Genomic DNA, 20,367 nt, shown 5'->3' on the forward strand with positions numbered 1-20,367 from the left:
AAACTTAATCTTCTTCCTTTCTATACTTTCCAACAATGAGAAAACTGGCTCCTGTTATCTTCAGCATATTTAATAATTTCCCCAACCTTAGAAATATACAGTGTAGAAATATATAGAAATCATAGAAAGCAATTTCAGAATTGCTGATTCATGTCACTGTGAAAAGGAATGCTAAGATGTAAAATTTTAAACATTTGTAATTCTTTTTTAGTGAAAGTTTATATCAAAATACATGCAGTTTGAATTAAAAATTTAATGAGCTTTGAAAAATTTGTAAGTTCATAACCCAACATTTCCATAAAAATAAAGAACATTTGATCTCACAAGAACATTCCCTTGTTCTGCTTTTTAATTAATCTCCCTTTTTAGAGGCAATCAGATTCTGATGTTTTTCACCATAAATTAGTTTTGCCTGCTCTTGAGCTTCATGTAAATGCACCATAGAGTAGGTACTATTTGAGTCCTGCTTCACCAAGCATATCTGTAAGGTTCATCCATGCTGTTGTGTAGTATCAGTAAGTTACTCGTTTTTATTTTTTTTTAAGATTTTTAAAATTTATTTGACAGAAAAAGATCACAAGTAGGCAGAGAGGCAGGCAGGGGGGGGGGGGTAAGCAGGCTCCCCGCTAAGCTGAGAGCCCAATGCGGGGCTTGATCCCAGGACCCTGAGATCACAACCTGAGCTGAAGGCAGAGGCTTTACCCCACTGAGCCACCCAGACACCCCACTACTTTTTATTTTTGAATAATATTTTTAATATGAATATGCCACATTTGTTAATACATTTTCATGTTGATTGGAATTTTAGTTGTTTCCTGTTTTTAGGTACTGTGAATGAAGCCACCATGCAAATACTCATAAGTTTTTTTGTGAACAAGTCTTCATTTATCTTGAGAAAATACCTATGAGAATTGCTGGGTCAGAGTGAATACATTTAAATTTAGGTGAGAAAATTGTTCAAAAGTAGTTGTATGGTATCATAGTAAAGTATGGTATCATACTTTCTCTTTTGATCAATACGGTATAATGGGAACTGGATTTACCCTCTAATCTTAAGTAACAGGCTATATTGGGCAAAGTATGTGAAACAAGGGATTTAAACATTGGACAGCTGACAGTATAGGATGGTGATCCTTTGATGAAAGAAAACAAAAGAACAAAAGTGATCTACTAATTTCATCAGCTTCACAGACATCTTTAAAAAGATAATGCAGAGGGAAGGTTGAAGAGAAATTTCAGCACCAGCAGATTGAGCTAAGAGCCTCACTGAATTGAGGAGATGACAGTGCAAAATTGAAGGTATATTAGAAGGTGCCCAACATCACCAGTTATCAGGGAAATGCAAATCAAAACCACAATGAGATCTCATCCCACACCTGTGAGAATGGCTGTTACCAAAAAGCAAGAGAAAACAGGCATTAGCAAGCACTAGAAGAAAACAGAACCCTTGTGCGCTATTGGTAGGAATGTAAATTGGTGCAGCCACTATGGAAAATAATGTAAATGTTTCTCAAAAAATTAAAAATAGAACTACCATATGATGCTGAAATTCTACTTCTGGGTATTTATCCAAAGAAAATAAAAACCCTAACTTGAAAAGATGTATGCATCCCCAAGTTCATAGCAGCACTATTTATAATAGTCAAAACATAGAACCAAAGGACCTATATTACTCAGCCATAAAAAAGAAGGAAATGTGTTTTTGCCCAAAGAAAGAAAGAAAAAGAATAGTACTTGAAAGGATTATGCTAAGTGAGAGAAGTCAGATAGAGAAAGACAAATATTGTATGATCTCACCTATATGTGATGGAAAAAACAACAACAAAAAACCTCACAGATATAGAGAATAGATTGGTATTTCCAGTGGTTGAGGGGGAGAGGTGGGTGAAATGGGTGAAGGTGCTTAAATGTATGAACCTCCAGTTATAAAATAAGTAAGTGTTGGCAATGTAATTTATGACATGATGGCTATAGTCAATAATTCTGTATTGTATATTTATAAGTTGCTAAGAGAGTAAATCTTAAAAGTTCTTGTCACACACATACCAATTGTGTAACCTTTTGGTGATGGAGAATAAGTAGACTTATTGTATGTAATCATTCTACAATATTGAACCATTAGATTGCACACTGAATCTAATACAATGTTATGTGTCAGTTATAGGTTAAAAATTTTAAAAGAAAGATTCAAAGATTAAGTACAGAAGAAGAGGAAGCTACACAAAGAGAAACCTTCGGGACCGATAGAGAAGTCCTGTGAGTCCTTGAGTACTGACTTCCATACATGTATGAGAAAATTTCCTGAGGCTAAGGAAAAAAAAAAAAATCAAAGGGAGAAGTCTGAACAGACCTGGGGCTCACCCAGGCCTGTAAATAGCTTACATTCCCACCAGCCAGAGTGGAAAGATTTCATCATGCATGGCTTCAGGCAGAATTCTCACAGGAGTGTCTGTTTAGTGGTTGGGCTGAATTACCCAGGGTAGAAAGACTGCCCTGAATATATGTCAGTATACTTAAAAGCAAGCTTTCAAAGAGTCAACTGATTCAAAGTACCTTAACTGCACAGTGAAACAAAATTCGACCTTTTTAAAGGGAATATAACAAAATCCAACACCCAACGATATAAAATTCCATCATCCACTCAAAAATTATTCAGTACATCTTAGACTGTACATCTAGAACTAATGCAATTTTTTAAAAAAGATTTATTTATTTATTTTAGAGAGAGAAATAGAGATAGAATATGATTGCAGAGAGGGACAGATGGAGAAAAACTCAAGGAGACTGCGTGCTGAGTGCAGAGTCCTTCAGAGTCCTCTCGTGACCCTGAGATCATGACCTAAGCTGAAATCAAGAGCCAGAAGCTCAATCAACCAAGTCACCCAGGTGCCCCAAACTAATGCAAAGTTATATATCAATTATACCTCAATAATTCTAATTAAAAAATTACTCAGCAGACAAAGAAGTAGGAAAATGGGGTTTATAAACAGTAGAAGAGTCAGATAATAGAAAGATAACCAGAATTAGCAGTGATGATAAAGGTAACAGATGAGAACCTTAAAATGGCTTTTCTGGGTATGTTTCAAAAGGCCAAAGAAAATGTGACTATGATAAGGAGAAAAACAGATTAAAAAATGGATAAGGAAGTTGTGAAAGTGACTTACAGGGAACTTCTAGAAATGAGAAAAATAGTAATAATCCCCCCGCCCACCGCAAGGTAACAAAATATCTCACCATCCATGAAATGGATGTTAGAAAAAGACACAAGAATCTTCATTCATAAAAAAGGAATTTCTTACTCACAGAACAGCAAGAAGCATGAGCGTCATGTTTTAGTTAGTTCCCTAGTCCCTCACGTCTCATGGAAGCTATGCAGGGGGACTGAGGTGGAGGCTGTATATGGGTTTGTGTGAGAGCTGAGGAAGCTGAGCTTAGAGAACTTGGAATTTTTAATTGTCTACAAGCAAATCTACCTGGACTTTGTTCTATTTTGCCTTCTAGAAAATATACACATGAGTATACCACTTCATCAGCTGTTATAAATTAATATGATCAACAGAGGCTAGAAAAAAATACATTCAGGGGCATCTGGGTGGCCTAGTTGGTTAAGCATCCGACTCTTGCTTTGGCTCAGGCCATGACCTCGGGGTTGTGGGATGGATCCCCAGTAGGGATCTGCACTCACTAGGGTGTCTAAGTTTCTTTCCATCTCCCTTTGCCTCTCTGCATCATGCACTCATTCTCCTAAATAAATAAATTTTTTTTTAAAGAAATGCATTTAGTTTTTCTTCCACAACATCTAATTAAGACTACGATCAACAGACTCCAAACAGCAGGTTGAGAGCAACCTGTAGCATTAACTTCAACCATTTCCTATGGGGTTCCAGATCCAGTTAACTGAACAATTCCCATAAAAAGTCATAATGTACCTTAAACAACCAGGTGGATTTCTCTTTACATTTCTGAAATGACTTGTCCATGTGACCCAAAGCATTAAACCAGGTAAAGAAGGATGCATTAGCAATTTCACAGACTGTACCTTGACCAACAAGAAGGAATTCTGGGTCAATGCTATAATCCATAACAACCCACACTTTTGAGTTGAGGCTGACCTATAGTTTTGCAGGGATTTGATAATAGTCACTGATCACTTCAGGTAAAGTCAAGCACAAATTTTGTCCCATCTGTTTTAATCAGATGATTCCAGTTGGAGGTAAAACTGCCCACACAGTAAGCATAAACAATGTCACTCCACAAAGTATCCCAGATAAACATAGGAAAGCTTATTTTGAAGAAAACTCTCCCTCTCTCTCTATATATGTATATGTATATGTATATGTATATGTATATGCATTGTATATGTATATGTGTGGGGGGGGGTATTTGTATTAAGAAAATGCCCTGTAATCTTTAAAAAATTATTTCACCAGAAGCAGGTCTTGAAATTTGTCAAGAATATGCAATTGTATTACAGATAGTCATATGATTTTTTTTTCTCCTCAGCTGTATTGAAATGGTAAATTACCTTAATGTATCTGTTAATGATGAATCAACCATCATTCTGAAAATCGATTTACATATAATGTAATTATTTTGTTGGACTTAAATCTGTATCATTTTGCTATTCATTTTCTATTTTCCATCTATCTTTGTTGTTGTTATCCCTCTACTCCTACATTTTCCTTTTATTTTAAGATAAGAAAAAGTATTCCATTTTTATTCCTCTATTGCATTTTTAAATATACCTCTTGGCTTTTTTGTTTTTTTTTTTCGTTGTTGCTTTTGATGTTGCTATACTTATCTTTAACTCTCCCCTCTTTTGGGGATTCTATTGATATCGTCACAAAGGTCTATCCATCTTTTTAATACTTTGAAACATGTGTTTTCATATTAGGTTACTTTATTCATTTATTTTCACATTGAGTGTTTCTCTCTTTTTTTTGTCTCTGATCTGCTATTAATTCAATTTTTGATTATTAATTTACTGAAAAGTCAGTAAATTTTCATCATGAATATTATAATTCCCATCGTAGAATTTTCACTTTTATTGTTTTAAATAGTTTCTATTTCTCCACTGACACCCATCTGTTCATTAATTAAGACCATATTTTTCAAGACTTTAAATATATTTAAAATATCTGTGCCTTCTTAAATATATTTATAATGTCCCTGTCTTCTAGTTTATCATCTACATTATCTCAGGGTCTTTCTTACTTATCCCTTTTTCTCTGGACTATGGATAACATTTCATGTTCTTTCATTCTCTAGTATTTTTTATTTATTCTAGAGATTATAGTATTTTAAGAAGTTGGGATAATGATGCATCCCTTTTGAGTTTTTTTTTTTTATAATTTTTTATTTTTTATAAACATATATTTTTATCCCCAGGGGTACAGGTCTGTGAATCACCAGGTTTACACACTTCACAGCACTCACCCAAGCACATACCCTCCCCAATGTCCATAATCCCACCCCCTTCTCCCAAACCCCCTCCCCCCCAGCAACCCTCAGTTTGTTTTGTGAGATTAAAGTTTTTTTGAGAATTTTGAGTTTTGTTTTGGTAGGCAGTTAAACTATTAAATAATCATTTTGGACTTGTTATGTTTATGTTAATTTTTTTGTTGAGTTAGTTTATTTTTGAACTTAGTTATATAGCATGCCCCTTATAAGCTACGGTTTTCTCTTGTTAGGCAAGATCATCATGAGTTTCTAGTGACTATCCATGGTGTTTGTTGCGATCTCTGTTCAGATAGGGCTAGAACTTAAAAATCACCCAGGTCTGCATAATTTCTTGCATCATTCTCAGCCCTGCATGCGATCTCTTCCAGGCCTTGTGGGATCTTGTGCTGTATATGTTCAGTCAAGCCCACAGCTATATGAATCATCATGCAGATTTCTGGGTGCTCCTCTCGGTAAAGCTCCCTCTTCTGACTACCTTATACTAGTAGTTCTAGCCACTCTAGCAGCCCATGACTCTGATAGCTGCCTCCTTCATGCAATAAAGCTACTACTATCTTGGACACTTGTCTTCTGTGATTTGTGGCAGGATAATTATGTTAACAGGAACTCAGAACAGTTGTGGGTTTACTGTAGGGTTCAGATCACTTTTTTATCCTCTTCTCAATAATCACAGATATGAGATATTTATTGCTCAATAAATGAAAAGAGATGCCTTTATATTTTATGTAATTTTATTGTTGTTTTTGGTATGAGGACAAGTCTAGTTCCAATTACTTTGTTGTGACTACAAGTTGGGACTCAGGTGGTTCTCTTTCACAACCTAATAACAGGCAAAAGAAGAGCATATTTTGACTAGTTAATCTGAGATCATCCATTTTTTTTTTTTTTGCCTCAGTGTTTTGCTTGGAAACAAGGATTTGGTTGCATGATAAATGATGCTACCTTTAAGAATTAGTATTCAGCAATATTAATTGATCATATATTTAGTGTGTAGAGAGAAAATCAGTACAATTAGTGTGCTGAGACATACTGTAAAGATCGTTTACTTCAGTTACAAAAAAATGTGAATTGTTTTGGGAAAGCCTGTTTATTTTATAATTTTCAACACCAACTGAATGGAAATGGGCTTATAGTTACATATCCTTGGAATCAAAGGAATATCAGAATGACTGGGTAGATAAAAATTACTGCTCCTAACATAATGGGAGAGCATGAGAAGAGAGGAGAGGCAGAAGAAGCAGGCTGCCATCTAAGCAGGGTGCCTGATTTTGGGCTCGATTCCAAGACCCTGGGATCATGCGCGGAGCTGAAGGCAGGTGCTTAACTGACTGAGCCACCCAGAACCCCAAGAGTTCAAAATCTCTTAAGAGCAAAAACATGGTTATGCTTATTAAAATACAGATTTTGTAGCCCCACCTGAGAACTAATAAATCGCTTCCTGGATTGGGGACAAAAATCTGCATTTTTAATAACCACATAGGTGATCTTTGTAAAAAAAAATAACATTTTTGAAATTTATTATCTGGAAATCTTATTTTGTGTAACACTTACATAGGATTTTTCTCCAGTTCTTTACTCCTTGATTACATTTTAATCTCTAAATATAGCCCAGATATTTTACTATACTTCTGTGACAAGAGAAATAACTCATCAAATACACTAACCTATAATGATATTAATAGTCTAGATGAGATGTTGCTATTAAATTTCTTCCCCACCACTTAAAATTAGACATTCTCAGTAATCCAATATGATGAGGCTTAGGGAAACCAGGATTAAATAGCATGATACATGAGAATTTAGTCTTAGGCTTCTCACCAATTGCAAATGGGAATCAAGAGAGATCAAATAGCCCAATTTCTATGTCATTATTTTTTCTGATGGCCTTTCTTAACCAGGTTCCTCACATGAACCACAACACAGAACATGATTTGAGCAACTATTTTCTCATTTATTTCCCAGGAGTGGTATATAACAAGAACCGCTCTGAATGTAAAAAAGACAAGTCAAAAGTCAAATGGAAGGCATTATCAGTGCTTAATTATTTCATGGAAGGAAATATGAAAACATTTGCAGAAGTTAATAGTATGCTGAGTAGAAAACAGAATAAAAAACGAGCAAGGGATCCAGAAAGCTTGCTCACTTGAATCACCAAGATCTGAGTAGACTGATAATATATCCATTCTTGCTGGTGCCTTTTTGAATTTTCCCCTCTCTGGGAAATAATAGAACGTACCTAGTTGTACATTATTGATCATGAAATAACATATGCAAAGCTCCTTGTCACCAAATAAGGAGACAATAGATGGCTCTAATTAATGTTGATGATAAACAAATTACTGAAAGAGAGAATAATACCTGTGTTGAAAGAAGATAATTGTATTTATTTTTTAAAGATTTAATAACTTGTATGGGCTTATAAACAATTTGGAGATATTTAAGAAAACACCTCAAATCTGTTAAATTAACTATATTTCTTAATCACTTCTAGGAGAATTCTACTTCTATAATTTATACTTTTCCTCAAACTAAACTCCTCTGTGACGGTCTGAAAACAGGTATTAAAATCTTCACTTTGCTATGGTGTAAAAGAGTTGAGCAAAACTTCTTATTCCAAGAACATCAAAGTGTATCACTTTTTTGAATCATGATTAATGCCGTCAAGGTCTATATGCACTTTCCATATTTAAAAATGGACCTTTTCTATGTAAAGGTGTATGCTTTACTAAGCAGTGACCTGTAAAGCTGTATGCTTTACTAAGTTTACAGCTTATATAATTAATATATAAAATATATATAAATATAATTAATAGGCCCCTCTGATGACTTGTGGTTCTATTTAAAACTCTGACTTAGTGACTATCTCAAAATTTCTTATTTTGAAGCTGTTCTTTTTCATCATATTTCTTATAGATTGAGATAAATCGTACTATTTCCTTGTTTTGAGTACTAGTATTCTAAAAATGCTCAGTATAGTCTTGTGATTTCTGGTCTCCTCGAGAACAGAATTTCATGTGATCATACCAGTATCCATGTCTGTTGACAGTTACAGTAATGATATGTCAACATTTTATGAATAGTTAGCTTTGAGAAACACTCACATGCCAGGATGTGGATTTTTCAAACAATTTAATGTGCTGCCATCTGACAGCAACATAGACCTTTGTAGAAAAAATATTTTCTTCTATATTGACCTATAGTGAAATAAAGATTTTAGCAATATGAAATTTCTGATAACTGGCTCCTTACTCATAGGAATAGAAAACTAGATAGCTCACTTGCTTGCTTTCTCTCTCTCTTCCAAATACTTTGTGTTGCTGGAAATTAATGATGAATTATAGTTCATTCTTGACTTAGGACTTTGAAATCCTTTAACAAAGACCAAGATTTTTGCCTACTATAACAACTCTTGTTATTTGGCATCCAATATTGGAGTGTTTAGCCATGTTTACTATAATTTCTGCAATTGACTAACTGCAGCTAAATTTCTTAGTGAGATTCCCTTTCTAAAACTGCATTCAGTAGTACAGCTTGATGTCTGCCATATCCTTCATTAATCAACTTTTGTGAGGATGACAGTACTTTTGTTCTGTCTTATTCAGACTGTCTTACTATTCATTCTTTCACTGTTGCTTTTATTTTCAAGGCCAAGAAAGGAGAAACACATGTGACCTAGTTTTACAAAATGTTGCTAGCTACAATCAGTCATACCTACTTAAAGACTTGAAACTAACAGTTAAATTATAGACTACTGTGCATTCTATTTTTAACAAAATATGTCTCCTCTTGAGGAGATGAACATAAATTGTTCATACAGTTAAGCTATTCAGATTCTCAGATCCTACCTAAATAATGAGTATCTTTTTCAAAAGTAGTCCTGCCCATCCTTTCCCTGGTTCTTCAATTTTGAATTTCTGTTTTATTTATAAACAGTAATCTGTATTTGTGCTTGCTTTATAAGGCTTTCTGATACTATTTCATTTGTTCAAAGCCATATATTTATGATAAAATCCATATATATATGTATGTGTGTGTGTGTGTTTGTGTGTGTGTGTGTGTGTGTATAATATATTGTACTTGGTAAAATATGTTGGGGACTTTTATCTTGTGCTTATGATGCAGAAAGCTGGAAAAACTTAGCTCCCAAGATTAAAAGAAGGCAGAAAATTTAGAAAATCACAGCCTTTTAAAATCCACCAGAAAGCTGGAATCACAAGGTCAAAAAAACTACTTAAAAGCTAATGAAAAATGGGCATCTCCAAGGAAAGAGGGTGAACACTGTCCTATCTGAGGCAGATTCCAAGCAACATACAAATCAAACGGATGATTTTAGCTAGATTTTCTAATGAATTACTAGAAGCTAAATGTGGAGTAGTGTGGGAAACTACAATCTCTGAGAGCTTCTCACCCAAGGGGATTCATACCACAGACTTACTGAGAGCTCATGAGCAAGAATGGTGGCAGAATGAGAGTCTCTAGAAAGCCTACTTTGTTATACAGATCTGGAAGAAGGTAGCAGTATTGATGTGGACCAAACTGAGTCCTTCCAAGTCATATATTAAGGTCTTAACCCCTGATATAATGGCATTTGGAGTTAAGGTCTTTGGACGGTAATTAGGTTTAGATGATATCATGAGGACGGGGCTCTCATAATGGGATCAGTGCCCTTATAACAAGAAATACCAGTCAGCTTACTCTTCCTCTCTCTACTTAGCAAGAAGGCAGCCATCAGCAAGCCAAGAGAAAGACCCTCACATGAACCCAACCATACTAGTATACTATTAGTGGACTTTAAGACTTCAGAATTGAGAGAAAATAAATTTTTGTTCTTTAAACTAACAAGTCCATGGTATTTTGCTGTGATAGCCTGATCAGACTAAGACAAGGAAGTGTCCACTACAAAAAAGGCATGAAAACCCACCAAGATCCTTTTATCTTATCACCCCTACAGAACAAATGAGTTAAGTTACCTGAAAAAGGTGGACATTCTGTCCCCTAAGACTACAGGTGAAGACCATTGCATATATAGACATAGAGGAAAAAAAAAAAATCAAAACCCAAACACTCTCTATCCTTAAATAAAGAGATTGATACCTTTGGAAAAGGGGCAGGAATATGTCTTGGTTCCACATAATCAGAGTTCGTCCATTGCTAATGACAGTGCAATACAACAGAGAGGTCCCCATTACTCAGTCTCAGGGATTCAGTACCTGGATAAGACTAGTGATTAAACATAGTGAGATAATCCTTCTTTTCTCCTTTTCCCAGACGAGTAAGTATGAAGTAACAAACACAGGTTGGAGAAACTCAAGAATATGGAGAGAAACCTCTGAGGCACAGGTTCAAGACCTAAAGTTAAATCTTAACAGTGAGAAAAATCCTCTGGCAAACTAGCTCTACCTAAATTATAATTTAATGTTAGCAGAATCTTTTTTTTTCCTTAAGATTTTATTTATTTACCTAGGGAGAGTGTGAGCAAGAGGGAGAGAGAGAAAGCACAAGCCAGGGGAGGGGCAGAGAAGCAGACTCCTCACTGGGCAGGAAGCCAGATGCAGGCCTCAATCCCAGGACTCTGGGATCATGACCTGAACTGAAGGCAGACACTTAACCACCTGAGCCACCTAGGAGCCCATGTGAGCAGAATCTTAAACCTGAATGCACTGAGTCTTAAAACAGTAACAATGAAACTAAATCTACCTAATTCCTGGTGGGATTGACTTAAACTATACTAAAAGCCTAGCCCTCTCCCCCAATCCCCCCCAAAATGTGTGTTCATTCCAGGCATACATGTTAATTACTTCCACTCCTATTGTTCTATCCAATATGCCACTATTCAATTAAAAATGATAAAATACACATACAACCAAGAAAAATATTACACTGTCAAGAAACAAAACAATCAATAAAATCAATCTCAGATGTGACACATTTGTTGGGAATATCAGAGAAAGAATTTGAAATGATTATGTCTAATATGTTAATGGCCTCAGTAGAAGAGGTGGCCAATATGCCAGTTTAGATGGTGAGTGAATTTCACCAGAGAGATGGAAAACCCTAAGAAAGGAAAGAGATAATATTACACTGGGCCTACTTTAACGAAATGTTAAAGGAAGTTCTTCAAGGAGAACAAATATGATAGCAAGCAAAAACATAATCCTCACAAAGCAGTAAAAAGTAATGTAAAGGATATAAATGAAGGTAAGGCGGTGCCTGGGTGGCTCAGTGAGTTAAGCCTCTGCCTTTGGCTCAGGTCATGGTTCCAGGGTCCTTGGATCTAGCCTCGCATCAGACTCTCTGCTCGGCAGGGAGCCTACTTCCCCCCCAGACCCATCCCCGCCTGCCTCTCTGCCTACTTGTGATCTCTGTCTGTTAAATAAATAAATAAAATCTTTAAAAAATAATAAATTAAAAAAATAAATGAAGATAAATATAAAGTTTATTTTTTCTTAATTTTAGTTGCTGTAAATGATAACTGACTTCTCAAACAAATATAGTAGTGATGCACTTTGGTTTTATTTTGTATGTAGAAGTTAAATGAGTGACAAAAATGACACTAAGGTTAAGAAACAATCTTTTATTATAAGGTTCATACACTATAAATGAAATGATATAATATTATTTTAAGGTAGATTGTGATTAATTAAAGATGCATATTACAAATCCTGCTTAAATTACTAAAAACATTGCAAAGATTTAAAATACATAAGTCAAAATTGAAGATAAAATGAATTTAAAAATAATTAAATAATTTAAAAGTAGCAGAAGAGAGGAAAAAGAAACAAGCATGCAAAGGAACAAGCAGAAAATATCTAACAAGGTTATATATTTTATTCCAAAGATCTCAATAGTTACCTTAAATGTAAATGGCCTAAATAACCAATTAAAATCCGAGATTATCATGTTAAATAAAGAGAAAAAAAAAAGTGAGTGTATGCTGTCCAAAGAAAACCAATTTATATATATGTACTTACATATATATATAATTATACATATATGTGAAATATAGATGTACAAAAGTAAAAAGCAAAAAGAAGGAAAACCATAAAACCATGTAAATGTGAATGAATAGTGTTGAAGTGATAGCTATATTAATATCAAATAAAGTATTTTCTCAGAACAAGAAAAATTATCAGGGATAAAGAGGAACATTACATAATGATGAAAATGTTGAACAACAAGAAAACATGAATATCTAACTATATACTCATTTAAAAACACAGCTTCAAAACAGTTAAAACAATTCATAGACGGGGGCCTGGGTGGCTCAGTTGTTAAGTGTCTGCCTTCAGCTCAGGTCATCATCCCAGGGGCCTGAGTTTGAGCCCTGCATTGGTCTCCCTTCTCCATGGGAAGCCTGCTTCTCCCTCCTGCACTTTCCCTGCTTGTGTTTCCTGTATCTTCCTCCTGCACTTTCCCTGTCAAATAAGTAAATAAAATCTTAAAAAAAAAATACAAAAAACAACAACAATTCATAGAATCAAAAGAAGTTATAATCAAAACCACAATTTGTCCCTTCCAATAGTCATCCTTTAGTAATCATTAAAATAAATAGACATAAAGTTAGTAAGTAGAAGACCCAAATGATGATGACCAGTTTAACCTAATCATCATTTTTATAAGACATTAAACCTAACAGGAGCAGAATATACTGTTTAAAAATTTTTCCAAGTAAACTTGGACTATTAAGCAATAGTCCTAAGTAGGCCATATTCTTGGCCTAATCAATACTTTTTTAAAAATAAAGGAACTTAACTCATACAAAAGGTCTTTTCTTATCAGAATATAATTGAAATAGGAATGCATAACAGGAAGCTATTCGGGGAAATTCCCAAATATTTGCAATTTTAAAAAAAGGTTTTAAAGCTATAGATCAAATTAAATATCACAGTGAGGATTAAATAAAATAAATTGAATGTGAAGAAAACACAGCACATGGAGGGAACTAAGGCAGTGCTTATAAGAAAATATATAGCATTATATATATATAAATATATAGCATTAACCTATGATAGAATTTATTAAAAAATTTAAAAAAATTTCAAATCACAGATGTAGACATCACCTTAACAAACTTGAAAATGGAGAGTATTTCTTTATTTTTTTAATTTTTAAATTAACATATAATGCATTTAAAGCTCATAGAAGTAGAAGGAAAAATATAATGAAGATTGGCATAGAAATCAATTGAACTGAAAACAAAAAAGCAAGGGGAAATAATTTTAAAAGTTTGTTCTATGAAAAGATTAATAAAAATGCTGAACCTAGAGTCAGAATTACCAACCAATAAAAATATAAGACAAACCCTACAAACATTAGGAATAAAAAAATGAATATTATTAAGACTCTACAGTAATGGGATAACTAGTAAGAAGATACTAGAATACTCTATGTCCATAAATTCCACAATCTAGGTAAAATAGACAATACTTAATGTTCACCCATGATGAAACATCCCAGCTAAAATAGAAGTAGAAGGAACATTCTAATTTGATAAAAAGGAGTCAGTGAAAAACCTATGACTAGAATACGTAATTGATTGATTTTCAAGAATGTTACAAATGCAATTTAATGGAGAAAGAACATTCTTTGCAGCAGATGGTGTTGGAAATTTTTTATATACATGTGCAAAAAAGAGAGACTTGCAACACATATGCAACACATATCTCAAAACCTACACAAAAAATAACTAAAGATTGGGGCGCCTGGGTGTCTCAGCAGGCTAAACTTCTGCCTTCTGCTCAGGTCATGATCTCGGGGTCCTGGGATCAAGCCCCACATCTGGCTCTCTGCTCAACAGGAGTCTGCGTCCCCTCTCTCTCTGCCTGTCTCTCTGCCTACTTGTGATCTCTCTCTCTGTCAAATAAATAAATAAAATCTTCTAAAAAAATTAAATAAAGATTGGAAATAAGACCTAACTATACAAAGTATAACTATGGGTCTCGTAGAAAAAAAAAAAATAGAGAATATCTTTGCGACCTTTCAGTTATCCAAATATATTTTAGACATGACACCACAAGCACGATCCGTTAAAAGTTTGACAAATTAATTGCATCAAAACTAAAAATTTCTGCTCTTCCAAAATACTATAAAGATAATGAGAAGAAAAGCATATGGTGAGAGGAAAAATTTGCAAATCACATTCTCTGAAAGAACTCTTATTTAGATTATGTTTTTATTTTTTTTATTTTTATTTTTTTTTTAAAGATTTTATTTATTAATTTGACAGAGAGAAATCACAAGTAGACGGAGAGGCAGCCAGAGAGAGAGAGAGAGAGAGAGGGAAGCAGGCTCTCTGCCAAGCAGAGAGCCCGATGCGGGACTCGATCCCAGGACTCTGAGATCATGACCTGAGCCGAAGGCAGCGGCTTAACCCACTGAGCCACCCAGGCGCCCCTTAGATTATGTTTTTAAAAAATATACTCCAGCAACTCAATTAAAAAAAAAATCAAATAAGAAAATGGACACAAGTCTTGATCAGCCACTTCACCAGAGATATAGAAACTGTAAATAAGCACAATAAAAGATGTTTAATGTCAGTCATTATTACAGAAATTCAAATTAAAGCCATAATAAGACACCACTAGCACCCACTGGAACAGTTAAAATTAAAAGCTAGATAACACCAAGTTTGCCAAGGACGTAAAGTAACTGAAACTGTTACACATTTCTGGTTAGAATTAGAAAGAAAAAAAAAAGTGTTTTAGACACTCCAGAAACTGCTGTAGCAGTTTCTAGTAAACTTACCATATACTTCTTGAAACACCTGGCGATCACACTTTTAGGTATTTATCCAAGTGAAATGATAACCCACGTTCACACAAAAAAACATGTCATTGACTTAATTCATAATTTCCACAAAGTAGACATAGTCACTATGTCACTCAGTTTAGGAATGGATAAACAAACTGTGTTACATCATATAATTAAATGAAACTGAGCAATAAAAAGGAATCAACTCTTGACAGATGCAACAAAATAGATGAAGCTAAAATGCATTATTTTAAGTGAAATAAAGCAGATTTAAAAGACTATATACTTTATGCCTTATCTGCCTGTTTGAAAAAAAAGCAGTTAAAGAGACAGAAAACAAATCAGTGGTGAACATGGGTTGTTGGTATGAGGGGGTTACAAATGGCCAGGAATGGGGGGGGGTGGTATTCTGGAGGTGATGGAACTAATCTATATCATCATAGAACTGGTAGTTACATGGCTATATGTGTTTACCAAACCTTTCTATACTGCACACAGCAAAGAGTGGATTTTGCTCTATCTAAATCACACATCAAATTAAAAAAAAAAGTGTGTCAGAGTACTGAGCACACATCGAGGTTCTGTATAAGTCGTAGCTGGTTGAATTGTTTTGTGTATGTTTGCTTTTGACAAATCATGAAACCTCCTTAATAAATAGTAGAAATGTTGTTGTGTCTATAATATTCCCATCAACATCCTGATAGTTCCAGTTATTTGTTCATTTCTGTTCACTATAGGAAGGAATGCATGCACTTAAGCACTTAATTATGTATCAGTTACTTTTTTAGGTGTTGTGATATAAAGTTGAAAGCAACAACAACAACAACAACAGACGTACTTCCTATCTTCCCTGCAGTGAGAATCTCTTGATGGGGTCAGTCATTAAAGAAATGACCATGCAGGGGCGCCTGGGTGGCTCAGTGGGTTAAAGCCTCTGCTTTCAGCTCCAGTTGTGATCCCAGGGTCTTGGGATCAAGCCCCACATGGGGATCTCTACTCAGCAGGGAGGCTGCTTCCTCCTCTTTCTCTGCCTGCCTCTCTGCCTACTTGTGATCTCTTTCTGTCAAATAAACAAATAAAATCTTTTAAAAAAATGACTGTGCAAAAAATATAATGGTGACAAATGCTATGGTGATTAGTTACTTGGATCGCCAGAGTTTATAAACAGTAGGGATTTATCTATTCTAGGAGATTAGAGAAGGCATCCCTGAAAAGGTAAGTTTTCAGCTGAGATCAGGAGTATGAACTGAATAAATGGTAGCTTGACAAACTCAGGAGGGGAAGTAGTCATAGCTAAAGCAGCAGTATATTCAAAGGGCCTGTGGTAGAAAAACGGTGTTTAGTTGGAGGATCAGCAGGAAAATCAGTGTGGTGCTCTGGGCAGGGAAGAAGTGGCATGGCAAAGGCTTGGCTGGAGACAGGAAAGGTCTTGTGGGTCACTGGGAGTATTTAGGTCTTTACCTTAAAACTAATAGGAAGCCTATAAGAGTTTTTAAGGGAAAAGAAGAGATGTTAAGTGAGTGGGTTGGGTGAGTGATAGAATACATTTAGAGATGCATTTTAAGAGCTCACTCCGCACAAGTGTAGAGAATCTACATTGCTCAGCTAGTCAGTGGTGAGACTGACAGCTCGGACAAGACAGCTTGGAAGGGAGAAGAGCATAGCTGAGAAATACACAAGATGCCTATGCCACAGAACCTGGTGATGAATGGGAGATGGAGAGGAAGAAAGAGGAGCCTTTATAGATGACTTATCAGTTCCGTCTTGCCAAATCAGATGCGATTAGTGCCCTTTACCAGGAAATCACTGGGTGGAAATCCATCTCAGTCAGGATAGATCATGGCTTTGTTAATTTATATATTTGTACCCAAATGTTTCCTGAGAATCATACACCAGAAACTGCTTTATAGGCAAAAGAAAGAGAGAGAGAGAATCTTTGTTCCAATATAACTTTCCTCAGATTTGATATTCTTCTTATCTTTAAGCCCATGATTCATTTATTGTAAGGTAATAAATTTGTATGTAAAGTAGACCCACCTTCCTTTCAAAAGTGTATAATTTATGGCAGTTGCCACAATATTTAAGAGAGAAACCACCCTTTTCAGCTTTGTTTGAACAACTGTGTGACCTAAATAATGCCTTATTTATAGCCTAATTCAACTGGGTCTGGAACAACTTCAGTGAAACTGGAACATAATTGCATGGTGGTTCAATTTATTTAAACAAATCTACCACTTGTTATTATTCAATAGGGACTGAAGTTTCAATCCATGATCTATAACAATATTTAAGAATCCTATTAGTAGACAGGTTCGGATTAATGACTTATAGAATCATGTAGAAGTAACAAAGGCATGTCTTTTATTTGATTTTCCCATCCATCCATTTCTTCGGCTCAATCTTTGACAAATTTTTCGGGCCTTCAAACGATATCACCCTAGACACAATCAACTTTAGGAGGCTGTTACAGCTGGTAGTATATCTTCTCTCTTATCTCCTTATCTGTCACCTCATCTCCAGTTGAAAGCAAGGACCTATATCATTGCATTCTTATTTATAAGTAGGTCACCTTTATCTGGAGGGTGATGGGGGAAAGAGAAAAGGGGGTAAGAGGTTGCCTCTACCAGTTTTATTGATTGTGTGCCCAGGAGTTTGCATACCGTCCTATCATCCTCTCTTCTCTTTCCTTCTGCCTTACTTTGCAGCTACTAGTCCACTATCATATTCTGTTCCCCACACCCAAGAGCAGGAGATGGACCATTTCCTTGTTTATATGTTCTTTATGAATAATTATGTCTCTAGAGAAAACTAGACTTTGTTAAACACTATTAGTGGGAACTCAGTTGTTGCTGAATACAATTGTAGGAGGAGACTATGTGGTCCTACTATATATAGACCCCCCAAATCTGAGCACTAAAACAAACCAGCAGCCTCCTTCATAATGCCCATGCCACCAAACCCCTGATTTTCACCTCTCCTGTACTTAGATCTCCTCACTCAGCACTTGTCTTTCTCTGGTGACTCTGACATGCCTGTCCACACAGCAAACTAAGAGAAAGAGCAGGGTGAGTCTGGTACAGGTCAAGGACAGGAACTTTCCCCAGGACAATTGAGTTAATCATCTTTTTGAAGTGAGGTGAGCAGAAGAGAAAGGAGAGATTTGGCTTAATCTAGGAGTCATGGATTATACTCTTGTACCTTCTTTAAACTCCTATAGCAATTGGTTAATATTACTTATGGAGGTTATTTCTATCTCCAACATATACCATTCAATGCTAGCAACCTTTATCAGCATGACCACAGTGATCACATATCAACCAATCTTATTAGATCCTGATTCAATTACGCTGGGGGAAACCCCCACATAATACTCACAAAACTATGTGAAATTTGGATACTTGATAATAAGAACTAGTATTATGTTGGGGGTGTGATAATGGTTTAGGTTTATATTATAAAAGAATCTTTATCTTTTGTAGTATACATGTTGAACTGTTTGGAGACAAAAAATGATGCCTAGGCTTTCCTTCCAAATAATGCAAGGGTGGAAGCAGATGCAGGTTTAGATGAAACGAGATTTGTCTGTAAGTTTTTCACTATTAAAGAGGAATAACAGGTCCATAGGGATACATTACATAATCTTAAATACATAATTTGATTTTTTTTCTTGTTAACATGTGAAAATAGTTATCTTTGGCATTTATCAAGCATTTATTTCATGTCACCGACTTTAAATATATTTTTCCATTTAATCCCAACGTCGAGTAGATTGGTATTATTAGTTTCATGTTACACCTGAGTTTGCTTATCTCAAAAGAGATAAGGTACATAGCTTGGAGGATAGCAGTTCCAGGCCCATCTGACTCCAAAGACTGCATCCTTTCTACTACAAAGGACTGTGAATAATCTCAGGGCTATTCCTTTGGAAGAGTGATAACCTCCTCTCCTACTGATAGACATTGACATTACTCTTTGGTTTGCCTTCACAGATATGACTCACCTGTCTGATGATAGTTTCAGATATGTCTCTTAAAACTACTCCCATTATAAAACATCAGAGAAGCTAGTTTGATTAGCACAAGCACAATGAAATGATTAGCTAGAGATGTCGTTTTCCTATTTCCTTCATTTTCCTTTCTCTATGATACCAGAAAAAAATAAAAAGTATTGAGAAGTCATGTTACTTGCCTGTAATTTTTCACTTCTTAGTGTCATATATATATACACATACATATATACATATGTATATACACACACATACATATATACACACACACATATATGTGTGTGTGTATACATTTGTGTGTGTGTGTGTGTGTGTGTGTGTATCAATGATGGGTATAAACAATGGGACCACCTTGGCCCATTTTTAAAGAAACCTTTGGTTACCACCTTGTTTACAATTGTTATTGCTGCTATCTGCTATTTTTGTGGCCCAGGTATCAGTAATTTGCAGCAAGATCCTATGGCCTGTTTTCCTAATGCCTTTGGAGGGGAAGCAGTGTGTGGCAGAGGAAAGAGCCCTTGGGCAAAGGGGCAAGACCTGGGGTGTGGAAGAGCTTCACCTATACAGCGAGTCAATTTAACCCATCTCACTTCATTTTGCACAGGTCCACGAAGTCGAGAACTTGGCTCTACACAATTATAAACCCCTTTCAGCTCTATTTTTCTCTCCTCGGGTGCTTATCTCATTGTACCTTGTAGTAAATGCTTCTTAGTCCTCTTGTCTTCCATTCTCCGTGTTAGTCTCTAAATTACTTGATTACCTACATAAAGGCCAATTGAAATAGGTACAAATGAAGAGGGAATTTCTGATTAACTTTTGTTTGCAGTGGAAGTTTTACACTAGAGTGATAGCGTAGCCCATTGCTGGAGAAAAGCAAGGGAATGATGCTCCCTGCTCTGCAAAATGGATTCTGCCAAGGAAGCCTGTGGTCTGATTAGAAGTGCAGATTTCCAGGCCATTATCAGCATTTGATGGATTCCTTAAGCATTTATGAATATATTTGTTTGGAAAGATGGTTTGTTTATATGTTGCGCAAGTCAGGACATAATGGCAAAATCACTGTATCATCTCTTATTACCAATTCTTCGAACCACCCAGTTCCCACAGAAGCCATTTGAGAAACATTAACTACTCCCTAAAGGGAAAGTTGT

This window comes from Mustela lutreola, chromosome 6 (assembly GCF_030435805.1).
Source record: "Mustela lutreola isolate mMusLut2 chromosome 6, mMusLut2.pri, whole genome shotgun sequence".
NCBI lineage: Eukaryota > Metazoa > Chordata > Mammalia > Carnivora > Mustelidae > Mustela > Mustela lutreola.